This window comes from Haemorhous mexicanus, chromosome 8 (assembly GCF_027477595.1).
Source record: "Haemorhous mexicanus isolate bHaeMex1 chromosome 8, bHaeMex1.pri, whole genome shotgun sequence".
Lineage (NCBI taxonomy): Eukaryota > Metazoa > Chordata > Aves > Passeriformes > Fringillidae > Haemorhous > Haemorhous mexicanus.
Window position 1 is genome coordinate 12,473,367 of NC_082348.1, and position 16,602 is coordinate 12,489,968.

At 46.8% G+C, this 16,602-nt stretch overlaps 1 protein-coding gene across 3 annotated transcripts in view; it reads right to left on the minus strand.

The window, feature by feature from the left end:
* Positions 1–15,038, minus strand: part of MRAS (muscle RAS oncogene homolog) — a 38,718-nt gene extending 23,680 nt beyond the window's left edge. For 2 of the 3 annotated variants that reach the window (XM_059852774.1, XM_059852772.1), the window contains exon 1: positions 14,584–14,946. The gene's annotated coding sequence lies outside the window, so the exon portion shown is untranslated. Of the gene's footprint in view, positions 1–14,583; positions 14,947–14,974 lie in introns of those variants that run through there. The other variant, XM_059852773.1, reaches the window with a different exon arrangement.
* Positions 15,039–16,602: the final 1,564 nt, after the last annotated feature.

Genomic DNA, 16,602 nt, shown 5'->3' on the forward strand with positions numbered 1-16,602 from the left:
TACTCATTTATTTCCAAAATTCTCAGGAGACATCAGGGGATGACAGATTCCTGTATTACTATTGCAAATTCTTTGCTAGTGAGGCCAGGAAGACCTCTCCTATGTTATCATGGAACCAATGAAGCTGACCTAAACATACTGTAGCAAAAAAGCAGATTGCCAAGATGTTCCCCTGCCCTGCCTAGGCAGAGATAACACAGCAAGAACAAATTCAGTGGAGGAAGCGGCTTCGAATTCCAATAGCTGCCCTTCCTGCTCGCACAATCCCTGGAAATGGGCAGCTTCCCTCCTAAACATCCCAGCCTGCTGACACACTAATAGAAAAGACCCCAAATTCACTGCCCTGGGTGGTTTTGCTGCTCTTTGTTGCTCAGTGAGGTTTCTGAAGCAATAGCCCAGTGCTTCAGCAATGTCCTGCTTGCAGCCCAGATGTTCTGCTGCCTGCATGTGGCCCTGATGATGGCAATGCGACCAGATGTGCATGGCACAGCCAGATGTGCACAGCACAGCCCTCCTGGCCTCAACCAGGATCACCTTGGGCAGGTGGAAGTGGTCCAGGCAACAAATTCCTGTGCTGCATCATGGAGCTGTGAGGCGATCCTAAGCAGCACCAAGGACTGCCCAGCATCGACCTCCTCACTGCTCCACCCTGCCTTCCCCACATCAGTCCCAAAGCCCCTGCCACAACAAGGGGTGCATCCACCCCTCTGCCCAGCTCCTTGAAGGGTTGTTGCCCTGCAGCCTCATGGGCACCATGCTGTCCACACATGGCTGCTCCAAGGCACAGACTTCATGGCACCTATGGATGCTTTGGAGATGATTAATGGATAGAAAGGGTACAGGGCCACCTCATTCCAGTCACCCTTCTGCAAATCAATCAATGCATTTGGCTCCACATTTGTCTTCCAGTCAGGCTCAATTCAGTATTTAATGCTTTTACATCTCCAGTGTTGCTACCGGATGTCTTTCAGGATGTAAATGGCTTTTTAAAGACTCCCTTCCCTCCTGGCAAACACACTTTGCATCTCTTAGCTGAAGGCTGTGAAGTTCCCTGGTAATAGCATTCCCACTAAGGGATGGGTGAATCCTACCAAGTCCAAGAGACAGATGAAGGAAGGTGAGGGGAGTAGGGATCTCCAGGCTATTTACAAAATCTGTCCTCTACTTGCAAATCTTTTCCTAAACTTGACTCATGTCTATGCCCTTCCTAGGCAAAAAGACTACTGTTGTATATATCCTATGGAAAAAAAGACACATTGCCTGTTCACTTTCCACCACAAGGTTCCCAGAAATTATCTTTGAGCTGTGGGGCAGCACTGATGTTTCTGCAATAGTTCTACACCCCAAGGCACAAGGCAGGCTTGAAAGGCTCTCTATAAATTTTCCCAGGGTCTTGGATCAAGGACACTTCCCCTGGTTCCCCACAACACATCTAATACTCACTTACAGGTACAGAATAACAGAGAGTATGTTGGTCTGTAATGCTGGAGATTGAGTAGAGCTTCACCATCATGGACTTCAGAAGAGGATGGAACAGCTGCCTCCCAAATTTACCCAAACAGGCACATGGCCTATTTTACTTAGAATCTAATGACGCTGAATCCCAGAACTGTGTGGAAGGCTATTCCAGGCATTTCCCAGGTCCATGTCATTACTCTGTCACTTGGAAGACTCCAAGATCTCATCACTGGGCCAGGACCCATAACAGTAATTTTTTCCAGGCTCGTTACAGTGCCTGCCAAGAGCATAAGCCTCTTACTTACGAACAGCCTGCTGGGGAGGTGACTCCATACTTGGCAAATCCAACTGCTTGTCTCAAAAAGGAGGGTGGGCAGAACTCAGGGCTGGGTACAGGGACGAGGAATGGATGAGGGGTGGATGCATGGGCCCCTCCTCTGCCTCACACATGGTGATGCAGGGTTTTGCAAAGCCACAGCATTCCACTGAACCTGCCTGAGGACAGGGTGCATGTACACTGCCAACATCCCAGCCATGTGCCAGCCCTGCTGCCTCTTCCTAGCCCCTCTCTTTGGCAAACCCCTTGGCTGTCCCTGTTTAACTCTTTCCCTGCTACTCTACTTCCGCTTTGTGCCAGCCTGGACAAGCCATCCTGGTGGCAAACACACACCTTGACACTCAAACCACTGGGCAACTGGCCAAACCACCCCTGAGGAACAGAGTTTACCCTTGCATGACTCAAGTCCACTCTCCTATCAAGTGCCTTCACCCTGCCAGCCCTTGGGAGAGAAGCATCCCATGAGAATACCCCTAAGAACAGAGGTACCAGGGCCCCAGCTGGTGCTGCTCAGTACCTGCACTTTGTTGTTGAATGCCCAATTTACATCTCAGGTGTCATGACTTGATGAATCCATAGAGCAGCAGCTGAAAATCAATGCATCTTTGAAAGCACCCTGTAAGTCAGCTGACCCAACTTTACACTCCCTGTGGTCACCCCTCACCCCTCAGTTTCAGCAGAGATCTGCATCAGGATACCCTAATTCTGGCTCCTTCTACACTCAGCCTAAATTCTCTGCCTTGACTCTTAAGTCATTCAACTTGCAGCCATGTGGGAGGGTATGTATGTACATTCATTAACACTTCCATTATGCCCCGTGGTTTGGCAGGTGGTGCTGCATTATGGATTTAAACAGTGCCAGCAAGCAAATCTACAGCACTTCACTGGATTAGCATGTGATGGGAAATCATACCTCAAAAGTGTTCTGCATTCTCATGAAGCAGCTCTGATGAACAAGGCAACAGCAGGGCTCCAGCCACCACTACACCGTGCAATCACATCAGAAATTCACCCACAGCTTCACGGAAAGATAAACCCTCTCAAAACTCAATTACCATTGCATAGAGAAAAAAAAAAAGAAAAAGAAAAGAAGAAAGCAACAGCAGATTCTCTTGCCAGTTAAAGGAAAAGAGAGGCACACCTGCTTCTGCCACAAAGCATCTTTCACACAGACCTAACAATAACATCTGCTTTTGGCTTATAAACTGTTTTCACATGGGAGAAGTACACCACACTTGTTATACTCATTTCAGCAGTCAGCTTTCAAGGTATTCAGTCCTCCACACCAACATGATGCCTCCTTCTGTCTTATTATCAGGCTGACACTGACAGGTTTGCAGAAATTGCACAGTCAGATTCCCTGAGGGGATGCTGTCCTAGAGGAATGAGAAGATGTGCTGGGCTACAGAGCAATACAGGCAGTGAACACACCTCTGAGTCTTGGCAACAGGGCCAGTAAAGACCTTGGAAGGGACAAGAGGATAAAGCATCAGTTAAACACTGGTATCACCATACTGCTTGTCACTTTCTGGGGCTAGAGCACACTCACCTTTCCCTCACTGTGAGTGGTACTACAGTGCCACTGGACACTGCAGCTGTAGCTGAGTGGTACAGAGCTCCTACCAGTGCACAGAACTTTGCTTTACCTGAGCCGTGGGAAGGGTCACTTCACAGGTAAGGCCACACATGAACCAAATAAAGCAAAATAACCAAAGTTTCTGCATCTAGACTATTGAGGTAAATCAAGAACTACCTTCAAACAAGAATCCCTGGTCCTTCATTAGCTCTTCCAAATAATTGCTTTGGTTCAATTACTCTGCTCTCCTCCTCCTGTTTGAAACAGAAGAATCTGAGCAAGGAAACATGTTCAATCTCCTAAAGACCTTGCTGAGAAATTCCAAAGAAAGGTTCAGGTTCAGCCATAGGACCCGTTTTTAATTTCCATCCACCACACAGCTCTGAAGTACAGCTACCCTGCTGCAAAGTTGTAACCAAGTCAAGACACCAAGGGCTCTTCTCAAAACCAGTGGGATGCAGCATTATGTTGCTCTAGCCTTAGGGTAGATCTCATATGCCATTCCTATGCATGTACAGTGCCATTATTTTTAAACACCAAGCAAAGAGATTATGGATTAGCCTCAGTCTGGGCAATCCATGTAAATCTCTGATTTGCATCATATTTTACATACCAGATTAACAGAAACAGAAAAAATTTGGATTTGACTCTTTTTTGTACTGCAAGGCTCTCTGCAAGGGACACAGACCCTAACACAGAGGTCTGCTCTTATGCTTCAGCACCTTCAATGACAATTCAGACTTCAAATTTTAAATAAAACATAGCTATAGATATTTTTTTATATTGACCTAGTGAGTGAAAATATAACATGGGGTGATTTAACCTGATGGAATCTTGACACATGTCTGCATATAAAAATATCTCTATTAAAATCACAGATAGAGACAGCATGGATGGCAGCCACTTGAAAAAACTAAAATAAATAAAGCCCCAAAGCATTAAGGCCTTGTAAGGGACAAGATTACTTTCATCCTGCCACAGCATGTTTCAATTTAACCACTGCATCTCTCAGCACTTTTGGTTCATATTCTTTTACCACACAGAGACACAAGTTTGGTATACGCCCAGCCTTAGGAAGGGGAAATGGTATTTTGGGTCACCAGTTCCACCCACCCATCCACTCAACAAGGCTTTTGAAGTGCACCAGTCCCAAACAGGAGCCAGAATACATTAGCCTGGGGTCAGGAGGGCTTGAAGAGCCTGAGGCTGGGAGATATTTCAGGAGTTTTTTGCATCTAAGTGGCTTTGTCAGCAAGTCCCTCACCTCCTGCTGCCCATAAGGACACCCTGCCCAGGGCTGCTGGCATGTCTGCCCCAACCATGGACACTAGCAGCCATTTCCTCAGCCCTTTTGTCATTGCCTCGAAGGTGGCAGACCTCCAATCACTGCCTAAGTTCAGCAGCTCTTCACTGCTCTGGCCGAGACAGCTCCTCGTTGTCCCTTCTCGCCTCCCAGCTAAGACAGTTCATCTTCATGAGTCTTCCCAAGCCCACATGAACTGCAGCTCCTGTTACTTTGCTCTATTCTCTTTTACCCCAAATCAGAGAGAGCTGCTCCCAGAGTTTTGTGCAGTAGAAGGATTTATTCTTATGCTGCACAAAACCAAACAGATGCTTCAACACAGGATATGCCCAAAACCACAATTTTTCTGCTTTGCTTCGACAACCTAGCATTTATTTCCATACTCTTGTGAGGCTGGTATGTAAACAACAGAGAATAACTTGCTGTGCTCAGGAGACCTTAAAATACGAGTCCTATTTCTCTGTCCTCCTGGATCCAGTAAGTCATCCTCCTGAGGTTCACAGAGTTTCTGGAACTCATAATTCAAAAATCCATGGAATAAAAAACAGGGTTGCTGGAGATCTTTACCAACAGAAAAGTAGGTTGAAACTGTTCTGTTATTTAATAATTCAAATCCCAGTTGCCTAATTAAACAGGCTTGCCACATTGCAAAAAGAATAAGGAATTATATATTCTCTTAGCTAACGTGGGCAATTAACATGAAAGACTTTTCGTGCTCCACAGGCATTTGGTCCTAGTAAAACTTTTGAAAACAGCTTTAATACAGCACAAGTAAATCTCATGTAACAAAACCCTTGCTGCTCACAGGACTAGGGTGATGCAGGAGCTTGTCAGCATCCTTGTGCTTCCTGGAGCTATTTTGCAGGATGCACAGAAGAAGTGATGCCCAGCAGAGCATCTTAACAGAGCATTCAGTATATCTCTGGACCTGCCCAAAGCTCAAGAAAAGCAAATGGTCTGCACAGCTCCTCATGCCTGACATAGTCCCTGTCTGCAGATTAGATCTGAAAGCATCCACAATATGTGGAGGAAACAGAAGTCTCTCTCAAAGCACTCTGCCCTTGAGCTACAGAATATTTTCTTAGGGAAGAGCTGCAAGTACTTATTCAAGTCCATCTCGTCCTACAGCTGATCACAACCTCTGGATGCTCGAATTCCAAGCTATCATCCTTCCCCAGCTACCACCAAGGTCTATTCAGGTGAAGTGCACACAGTGGGCTCAGGCAATACCTGCCTTGTTCTCCAAGGGCAGCTGTGTCAGATGCAGGCAGGTACCTTAACAGCGAGACCATGCACTATTCTGAGAGCTACAACAGCAGTGTTTGACCTTGCGCTATTGCACAAAAACAATTCACAACAGCTGAGGGTTTTTCCAGAGCACTGGGGCATGTCTCCTCCTGTTCCAAGGTTAGTTAGGGATTCTTGTCCCTACAGAACACCAGCAGCCACCAAACCAGCCTCAGTCTGCAACTGCAGTCAGCAGCAAGCACTGCTGAGCCAAAGGGATTCTTTCAGTGATCTCCCTGCTCCCAGTTCATCACCCTTTAGCACAAGCTCTGTGGATGCCCTTATCACTCTTTCTGGGATTGAGTGCTTGGATACTGAAAAACATCTTCCAAAGAGTCCTGCTTTACAGACATGTGTTCCCCACCCAGCAAGTGTTGCATTTAGGCTGGTGACACCAATACTTCCATAGCAAGTATTACACAAGACATCAGCTACATATTTTCTGAAGATCACAATCTCTACTAAACTGCCAGCTGTCTATGCAGACCACTCAAGAGCTATCTGGGTATGCTAAGTACAGATGACAGACCCGATAATAGTGTCCAAGAGATTAAATTCCATCTGCATCCTGTTACTTTTGTCATTTGGTACCCCTTCAGGCTGAGCGTTTCAACAACCAACTGGTAAAGAACTTGAATCACAAGATCACAACTTCACAGGAAAAAAAATCCCTTAAATGCTTTCTTGGAGTCACCAGGTACCTGAAGACATGCTACAGTGGTGTTTTAGTAGTTCTTTAAGTGGGAAGGCCAGATCAAGAAAAAAGTGGCTGTGATTCCCACTACACTAATGTCCATTAACATCCTTTTAATCTAAAATGGGTGGGTGTTGGCTCCAGCTATTGCCTATCATCTGTTGCTCACCGTGAGGCTTACTGCTTCCAGCAGTGCAAATAGCAGATGCCTATTCAAAAGCCTTTCAATCCCTTTTATACTCACAAGATGAACAAGTATTTGTTTCCATAAACCAGAGCACACCTTGCACTGGAAAACAAAACAGGCTGCAATAGTGTACCACTCAAAACTATATCAAAGGAAGATTAAACACATTCATTTTCATACTGATATGACCAATTCTTTAAAAAAAAAAAAAACCACAAGAAAACAAAATTAAAGTCCAATAAAGGCGAAGATTTCAATTTAATAATTATTTTTTGCTCACTTCAAAACCTCCTTCTAATAAGTGGATTACACAGAAGATCTGTGGAGCCTCTTGCTGTTACCAAATCTGCATTTTTTGGACACATGGCGCTGTCAGGGTTTGTTCACAGAGTCTCTCTCCATACCCCATTGCTGGCTCACCCACAACTGAAATCCTGATCCCAGTTCTTCCTATAGCTGTGACAGGAGCTGAGGCATGCTGGCAAGCAGACGCTTGGAAAGCTGAATTCACTGGTGCTCTCAAGCAGATTGCAATTTCGTTAAAGAACTTTTAAAAAAAACAAAACTCCAACATTTGCACTTCATAATTAAGTGGAAGCCAACTGAATTAGTGTCAAGACATGCCAAAAGTGAAAGCATCCGAACCCTGGCATCCCTGTGACCCTAGCCAGCTCTGAAAGGAAAGCTCCAGCAACTTTCCACAGCAGACCCTGACATTACATCTCCTTGGGAGTGCAGGAGAAGCTGAGACATGCCAGGCTCTGCCTGCTCCCACTCAGGGCACAGGTACCCATTCCTATGGTGCTGCAGGCATGGCCTGGGAGGCACAGCAACATTCCTGCCCTGGCAGCAAGCCAGGAGTGACTTCCCAGTGGCAGAGTAATAAGCACTGGGAGCAAGTCAAGCTCTTGCCCAAGCCCAGGGAAGCCAGCAGCACAGAGCACTCCTGGGTTTCCCAAGAGGAATATTTCACTGTAACCCACACACAGTACATGACATGGGCCCCGAGCAAGGCACTGCATGACTTACAGCTGACTTCAGCAGGCTTTAGTTTGATCCATAAATCCTCTAGACACTTCACAAGAATGTTGCTCAACTCCCACTGCCTTGAGCCTCACAAGAGGTAGACATAAATACTTAGCATTAGCATAGCTCCCCATGACTCATTTTTTCTCCTTTTTAAATATAGCATCCTATAAATGTGGATACATTCTGAGCAATAAAACTCACATTGTTACTGTTCATCATGCAACCATAACAAAAAATTCCTCCTGCCAGCTTTGGACAACTTCCTCCACCAAACTCCAAGCACTGGTGACCCTCACATGGCTGAGATGGAGCAGTGGAAGCTCTGCTGCATCAGGGAACCCAGGTAACACAGGAACTCAGCACTGTGGCAGCAGAAGTGGAGCTGGGCAGGAAGCTCCATCATCAACCCAGCCACTCATATCAACTTTATTAAGAGGAGCAGAGCTGGCTCTGGGTACAGGAAGAGCAGGGATTTGCCAGAGAGGAACAGTTTCAGTAGCTGAGAAGCAACTTGTGCCAGCCTTGGGGAAGCCACTCACTGAAGAAGTGGTGGTGGAGGTATCTCTAGCTGGGGGATGTTCCCCACTCTTCATCTTCCCCAGACACACATCACCTCCTGTCGCTCGCGCGCCGGCGTCGGGGCAGGAACAGACGAGAGGCAGGATCGTAGCAAAGGCGAAGCAGCGCTTTATTCAAACGAACCGCGCGGTTTTTATAGAGAGGTACGATAGATCCTATTCTATTGGCTAACTAACACAAACATCTTTCTCATGCACTGTCCTTGAGAGGAACAGAAAAACAAGGTGGAAAAACAAGGTAAAAAAACAGCACCTGCAAGTTGTTTATGGTCAGCAGGTTATCACATCTTTCCAACTCCCTAAAATCTCTCACAAGCCGCTGTGAGAAACGCTTGCCATTTCTCTCTCCCTGTCCCATGGCATCCACAACCTCCCTCTCTCCATCACCAGGCTTGAGCTTTCTGCCTTAGAAAAGACAAACACACATTGTCTAGCCAAGCAAATGCCACAAGCTGCTTCAGAAGCACCGAGGAAGAATCAGATGGGAACAGCATGGACAAGAGCTTGTTGATTTTCATGGGAATTAAGACTGTGTGAGCACCCTCCTGCCTGTCCTGCTGCAGACTTTCTTGTGTGCAGAATCCCTCATGCTGTGTTTAGCTTTATTGAATACTTCAGTTCCCTAGCTGTACAAATGAGATATAGCAGGTCCCTATCTCACAGGTATGTTGCAAAATAAATAGATTTTGCATTACAAGTGTTACAGGAATGCTTTAAAACTTGCACAAGTATCAAGACTAATCCATCACTGCTCATAAAGAACCCTAGGACTGATAGCAAATTTAAATCTTACCTACACAAACATTAGAGTATGCAAGACTGTTTTCTTAGTTTATCTGCTTCTGCTGATAACCACGTTTGCCCCAGTGACTTGACCTGCTCTAGTCACAAGCTGTTTGAGTTAAGTGCACCAAATCCTGACTAGAGAAATACATGCTTTGCTATGTCTACAACAACAGCTGAGACATCAGTCATCCTCTCAGCTGTCCTAAAGACATAGCTGAAAATACATGCCCATATCCATCCTGCTGTCAGGTGACTGAAAAGTACACTTTTGCCTCTTGGACCTCTCTAGTAAGATTACCCATGAGAATTTATTTACCACAGTATTTTTCTAATTGTTTCTCCAACACTCTTATTTAATAATTGAAATAAGTGGAGCGGCAGAGCTGCTGCTCTCATCCTAGAAACTGGCATTTTAAAGACAAGATAAACAGAAGCCTTTGCTTGAAACTTCCAGGAGTGTGTGTAGCTTAAAAAGCTAATGACTTTTTAAAATAATGACTAAACTCTGAGGAATCTAACTCCCAAAGTCACACAGGTAGTTTTGAATACGTTACCCTTTCAGAGTAATTATGCCATCAAAGTTCCAGTCAAAAGCTGATGAGCGTTACTAATATATGCTGATGAGAGAGCCTGAACTTGAAAGACCTTCTTGGTTTATTTACACTTCAGTAAATCAGAAAGCACACCAAGACTTATTTTCACATACAAGAGTAACAGACCTGACCACAAGGGATATTTAAGGAGGTTAACCCACAGCCCAGGGAGCAGGTTTACTGTAAACTGGCTGCAAGGCTGATGCTGTTGTACTTGTTTTTACTGGAGATTATAGAAACTTGGGGCAGCTGTTTGGATTTCAGTGGACTAGCACCAATCACTACATTAAACAGTGGTCTGGCCCATTACCTGAATCATTAAAAGTCACCATTCAGATGCAAAATAGTCCCCAGGCAGTCCTCAGTGACATTTATCTCTAGACCAAGAACTAGGCAGATGCAGTCAAGAGCTGGGATTAAGAAAGAATAAACCATTTTTACCACCTTGTATTAAGTTATATATTTGGTACAACATTCTTTGCAGAAGCAGATCTTGAAGAGAAGGCAAGGCAAGCATTGTTTTATTTGGGAGAGGGTGAAAGAGTGCCAGGAACTTTTTAAGCTGCTCTATAGTAGAAGAAAGTAATTAAAGATTTTACTCTTGAGCCTATCAATGTCAAATTCTAAGGTTAACAAAATTTAGCCAAAAATTAATATGCAAATATACAAGCACTGAACATCTCTGCTGGTCAGTTCTGGCCAAAAGTAGCAGGAAGGGAAATCCCATCCAAGACTGTCTCTGGTACTTAGATGCCTTCTGAAGTATCTCAGCTATATTTATGCTCCCAACACACCACACAAAGAAATAACTTCTACTACTCCATTTTAGAAAGAAAAGTGGACTTAGTGAAAGGCAGGTTCATTGGAACCTGTAAGAGTTGCTGACCTTAGCCTACCTACCTTTGGCCAGGTTGTGACAAAGTACTTGGGGGCAGTTTCCCATCCCTTCACCTAGCTCCAATAATTGGGCTGGTGTCTCACATAGAACCTATCTGCCTGTGCAACACTAAGCACCACTCACTGGAAAAGCATTGTCTGAAGCAGTAAAACTGCAGGAGAGTCAGTAACGAGTACTACAAGTAGAGCAAATTACTCAAAAATATTGTTAACCTCCCCCAACTCTGTCCCTATCCCTTCCCTCAATCGTTATTTCAGAAGACATATTTTTGTACAATTATTTCATTATCTAATGGCAAACCTGCTGCCTATTCTATCTCTATGCAAGATTTCCATATATATTACTCCTCCACTGACATTTACTCACACATACACATGCACAGATCAGCAGTTGCTCCACTACATTCTCAAACAGAGAATAAAAGAGCCATAAATCTCAAAAAAAAAAAAAAAGCATGCCAAAAAATTCAGCATCTGAAGTTATAGCTGTTCATTTATACTCTCTGTTCAGAAAGAGCCAGTCTTGGCTTATTGCAGATATTTTTGAAGTAGACAGTGTTGCTCTAGATTTACTTTGGATACAGGCACTCAGGATGTGACCCACTGGAGCACCAGAACTTTGTTTCCCCACAGAGAAAAATACAACCAGCAACATTCAAGTAGAACAGGAGGGCTATTCTTCCCTCCCCAATAAGTATCTTCTCTCAAGCACCCCTGTAAGCAACAACAGGAGAAAGAAGCAAGAAATCCACCAAGGAGTGGGCTAATGTTCCTCCCATCTGCCAGTCCCACGCTCATTCTGTTTTCACTTGGACCAAATCCTCCCAAGCCTTCTGCTTTATACCTCATTAAATTTGGGTGCTCCATAAAACAAAAATAACACCATCCGTCTTGGCAAGGTTACTTTCAAGGCACATTTCCATATCTTTTAACACCATTATTTTCCTCAGCCCTACCTTGGAAGCCTGAAAATTAATTCCCTATTTTTCACATTGAATCTGTCCCCTGAATTCCGATCTACTTATTTATGACAGTAAAAGCTTATGCAAACACCTCCACCATGCAAAAACAGTCCCCTCTTCATTCCTGTGGATTCATGTTAATATTCTCCACCTCCAGAGTCTGAAGTACTCCCTGCATTGAGAGCTGCAGATTCCCATGCTGAGGTGCAATCCCTCCTAACTCCCCCTGTGCAGGTAAGAGAGGTAAAGGGTGAGTGGTCATGGAGAAGTTACAATGCTGAGGCAAAAGCAGCTCCACAAAGTGTAGGGACACTGACTGAAGGCCCTGCATGGCTCCAAAGGCTGAGCAAGTCTGAAGCGAGGAGCCACCAGAAGTGACAGCTTAGCTGAAGCAGTGACAAACAAATAAACCAGGCAAAACCAAATTACTAAGAGTGGTCAAGCTGAAGTCTGGACCCTAAAGCTTTTACAGGGCATACTGATTCATCCTAATGAACTGATTCACCTGGAGCCAGTAGGGATGCCAGGCTTGGCAGCTGTGGATAGAGGTTCTTGGCTTGAATCCAGCTACAAAAAGGACTTCACACCCAAGGAAAGAAGATAAAAATGAAAGGGCAGAAATGAATAAAGTTTAACAAGGAGCCTTCTAGAATTAAGAGAAGGGAGTAGAGCTCCTGCTCAAATGTTGTCAGCCCTGAAACACCACTAGGAGCACATGGTGCAGCTAATGGGCCAGGGAGGACTTGGGTACAGGACACTGCAGTTAAAGAGGGGCCTAAGAAACCCCAGCACAATGACAACAATAATGAATCATCACATCCCTTTTTCCTATATCCATCTTACATTGCCTTTGCCAATGACAACACCAGCTCACATGTAGGACTCATCCTCCTCCTTCCAGTCCCCAAATGCCATTTGTTCACCAGTGCCAGAAAAATGGGTGGGGAGAAGGAAGAAAGTCCTTTCTAACCACCTTCTTCTGATACAATGTTATTCCTCCCTCGTGTTAGTCTCAGTCCCAGGTCAAGAAAAGACCATCCAATGCGGCACATACCAAAATGCTCTCCCCAAAGAAGGCAAGTTTAGTTTCTGCAATTCTTAGCATTCTCTGCAAAAAATTTGGAGCTTGTGAAAATACCCACCAAAAACTTCAATAAACAGAATTGACTCTCAGATAATTACTGAAAAGAGGTGCTGGGCCAGCTCTGACCCAGCGGCTCTGGTTCAGGAGTGATGCTGGTGGGGTGTTTGGCGCTCTGCAATCTGGGTATACACTCTATCATATTGGATATCTCCCGGAATGAAGGAGCAAAATCAAAGAAAGACAAATTGATGCAGAACTACAATATGAAGCTATTCATACCTATTTTCTACAGACAGTATTATTTTTTAGGAGATGCTGTCAGCTTGGTATTTTCAGACTTAAATAGCTAGAAAGAAATCTTACCTCTTAGGCAGTCTGAAGCTCTACTACAGAGAGTTTTTCTTTAAAGCTGTTACTTTGTGCAATTTCCTTGCCACACCCCTTGTTCTTTCTCTTATCTTTCTCCTAGCCTTTCTTAAATTAATAGACCCTTTTTTTGCAAATTCATTTTAAAAGATTCAGGGCAAGAGACAAGTACCTTTCATAAAGAAAAATGACAGTTTTAGGCATTTGAAATGCATCTCTCTTCTGCAAAAAGAGCCTGAGCTAACCAGGTAATTTCAGAGTGAAAACTCAGAAAGTACATTTATACCTGATGCAACTATAAAGTTGATTCATTTTTCTTAATATCAACTCTTGTATGAACAACAGTTTCCAGGTAAGACGTACATAAACATTTCCAGTCAATAGCATCCCTTTAAGCCTGCCGACAAAATCTGAACTTAGATGATTTAAGCTACCTGAGGACTTGGTGGCTTAGATTTTCATATTTCTGTGGCATTACTGGAGATCAGTGCCAGCTGACAGTGCTGAAGGGCTGCAGTTCCCTGTGCTGGGAAAAAGCCTCACGCCGGGATCAAGGCTTCCCTGTACGCTTTGCTCTTCTAAGAAAAGCCCTGTCTCCACTCTGACCTGCTGGTGTGAAGTCCCAATTTGTTGCACGACAAGGAGAGTCACTGGAGCAGAGGAGTGCAGGATGCTTGAGAGTGATCCATCCAGGTCTAACACTTAACTTGCTCCTCAGCTTGCAGCCAGCGTGGCTTTATCTTAGTTTCTCTGTCTAGGAAGCAGGGGTTTATACGTTGTTTCTAGGAAGCAGGGGTTTATACGTTGTTTCTAATTGAGCCATTAAAGTAAATAAACAAACAAAAACCCTACAAGTTTTCTTTCTAATCCCCAGCAATCTCAATCACAAGGTCTGAAAAATCCTTGTCCTATCTGTGGTTCAGTTTGTTTTCTTAAAGCAGAAAGTATAAAAGCAAAGTAAAAGTAAAGCAAAACCAGGGGAAAAAAAAAAAAAACGAACCAAAAACCAACCAAACCCAAACCCGTACCTCCTCCTCCTTTCTCTGTAATTGAAGATAGCATCTCTATCCCTCTAAAAGTTATGGAAGCTTATACAAAGTACTCAGTGATCCAAGAGCAATTTTAATGTAAGGTAAGAATCCTCGCCATACCCAGATCACATCGAAACACACCCGGGGTAGGAAAGTAAAATAATACCGTGACTCTGAATCAGTGGCGGGGGGAATAACCCCTGACACGAGTAAAACCCAACAAACCCTCAACTTACAAAGATCGTCCATTATACCGCGGAACTCAGAGCGACCCCTCTCCCCGGCGCTCACCCCGGAGAAGGCACGGACCACACGGCGTTCCGACCATTGCGCCATACATTCCCTTTCCCCGGCTCTCGGCAGGGCAAGGACCCCGAGCCCCCCGCAGCCCACCCGCCGCACGAAGCCCCCGTACCGTCCGTCCCTTGCCCGGCGTCCGGCGCTGCCGCGAGCGGCGGCTCCGCGGCGACAGCGCTTTCTTCCCGACACCGAGCTGCGGCCAGGGAAAGCGGCGGTGCCCGGGGCGCGCTGCTCCCGACGGCAGGGCTCATGCCAGCGTGGGGCGCCGCATTTCAGCAGGAATCGCTGTGGGGAGAGGAAAGAAGCAGAGGGAAGCCCCGCCGCGGTTACCGCGGGGTGTCACGGCGGTCCCGCCCCTCCCGCGGGTTTGTCACGCGTTAGAGCGCCGAAAGTGCACGGCGCTGTCCCGCGGAGGACGGGCAGAACGCAGCCGGGTTATTGTTTGTTTGGCCGTGTCCCCCCGCCCCGCTCAGAGAACGGAGCGGCTCCGCTCCCCGCCCGCTCACCCGGGCTGCGGGGCCGCGCCCTCAGCCCGGCAGCGCCGGCGGCCCCCGCGCGCTCTGGCCCCGGCGGCCGCGGCAGCGCAGCCCGCGCCCGCCATCCCTTATATCGCCGCGGCGGCTGCTATAAATAGCCCGGCCCCGCCGCCGGGGGCCGGGCCGGGCGCAGCCGAGGGGGATTCGCGGCGGTGCGGGGACCCGCCGTCACCTGCGGCTCGGCGGCTCGGCCGCGATGGCCACTTGGGCCGCGCGTGGGTGCCGCTGTCCGGCGGGCGCGGCGGCGGCGCGGCTCGCGGGGGCCCGGGCCCGCCGACCCCCGGCGCGGCAATGGGCCCGTCCGCCGCCGCCGCGCGTTAAGGTGGAGCGGGGCGGCAGCGGCGGCGGCGGCACCTTAAACAGCTCGGGCCGCTCTCCCCGCCCGGCACCCCGGGCCCCACGGGGCTGGGGCTGAAGGGGAGCGGACCGACCCTCCGGCCGCGGGGTTTGTGCAGCCGCCAGCAAACGAGGAGGAGGAGGACAGTTAAGAGCCCGTTCTGTCTGATGGACGGGGCAGCAGCCGGAGGGCACGGACCGCTGTAAGCGCCGTTCACGCTGCATGAACACGGCACACACCGAGCCTTTGAGAACCAGCTACTATGCGCACACAACTCCCCTTCTCCCCCTCCCCCATATATATATATATATATATATGTATGTATGTATATTCATACTTAATACAAGGAAGCCTCATCAACTTTAATGCCAATAAGAGAATTCGTGTTTAATACACCAGAGCTCATCCTATATAGCACCCGGGGAACATATGGGCAGTGGTTACTTTTCTTACCTTTCATGCGTGCCCTTGGCTAGCACTGGGAGGCAGAACGAAAGCAGCGCTTCCCATGCCACCTGTGAGCTCCTTTGCCACCTCACACCTTGCACCTGACACCAGCAAAAGCTCTATTCCCGCACCTACACACACTGACACATGCTGCCCTCACAGAGGATGCTGGCTGCGTGAGAATAATCCATGGCAGGAAGAATGTGTCCTACTACAGGAGCGCCTTGGGCACAACCCTGGGTGGTGCTCAGGTACAGACCGAGTGCCCACAGCATCTCAGGGGGTACATTTAGGCACCTGCTGATTTACGGTGCTGGGTCAGGGCTTACCTCCCTGGTGGTGTGCAAAGCACAGGTACAGGAACTCAAAATGGTTTTTAAACCCAAGTGAACAGTCCCAGCTCTCCTCCTGTGCTGAATTAGCATTCCTTACACTCCAGTAGTCCCCAGAAAGATCTACCCAAGGAGTCTGGCACAGCACTGCGGCATGCACGGAACAAGACAGCCTCTGTGCTATCTTTCCCACACATGTAAGAGGCAGAGAGAAGTGTACTGCCATTTTACAAACAAGATACGTGAGTATCTGCCTCAAAACCTGCATTGGTCCAGCAGCATGGAAGAGGTGAGAGGGAGCAGATCAGGAGGAACCCCACAAGTTTCCAAACCAAACCGTGGGACAGCTGTGTTTTGTTCACATGAATTGACAGCTGAGTTTGTAAGATATGCATTTGTCAAAAGACATGTTTACACCTGAATTTGGTGTGAAACAGCTTCTCTGTTGGTTACAAATTTTCCCTCTGGGACAAAACAGTCTC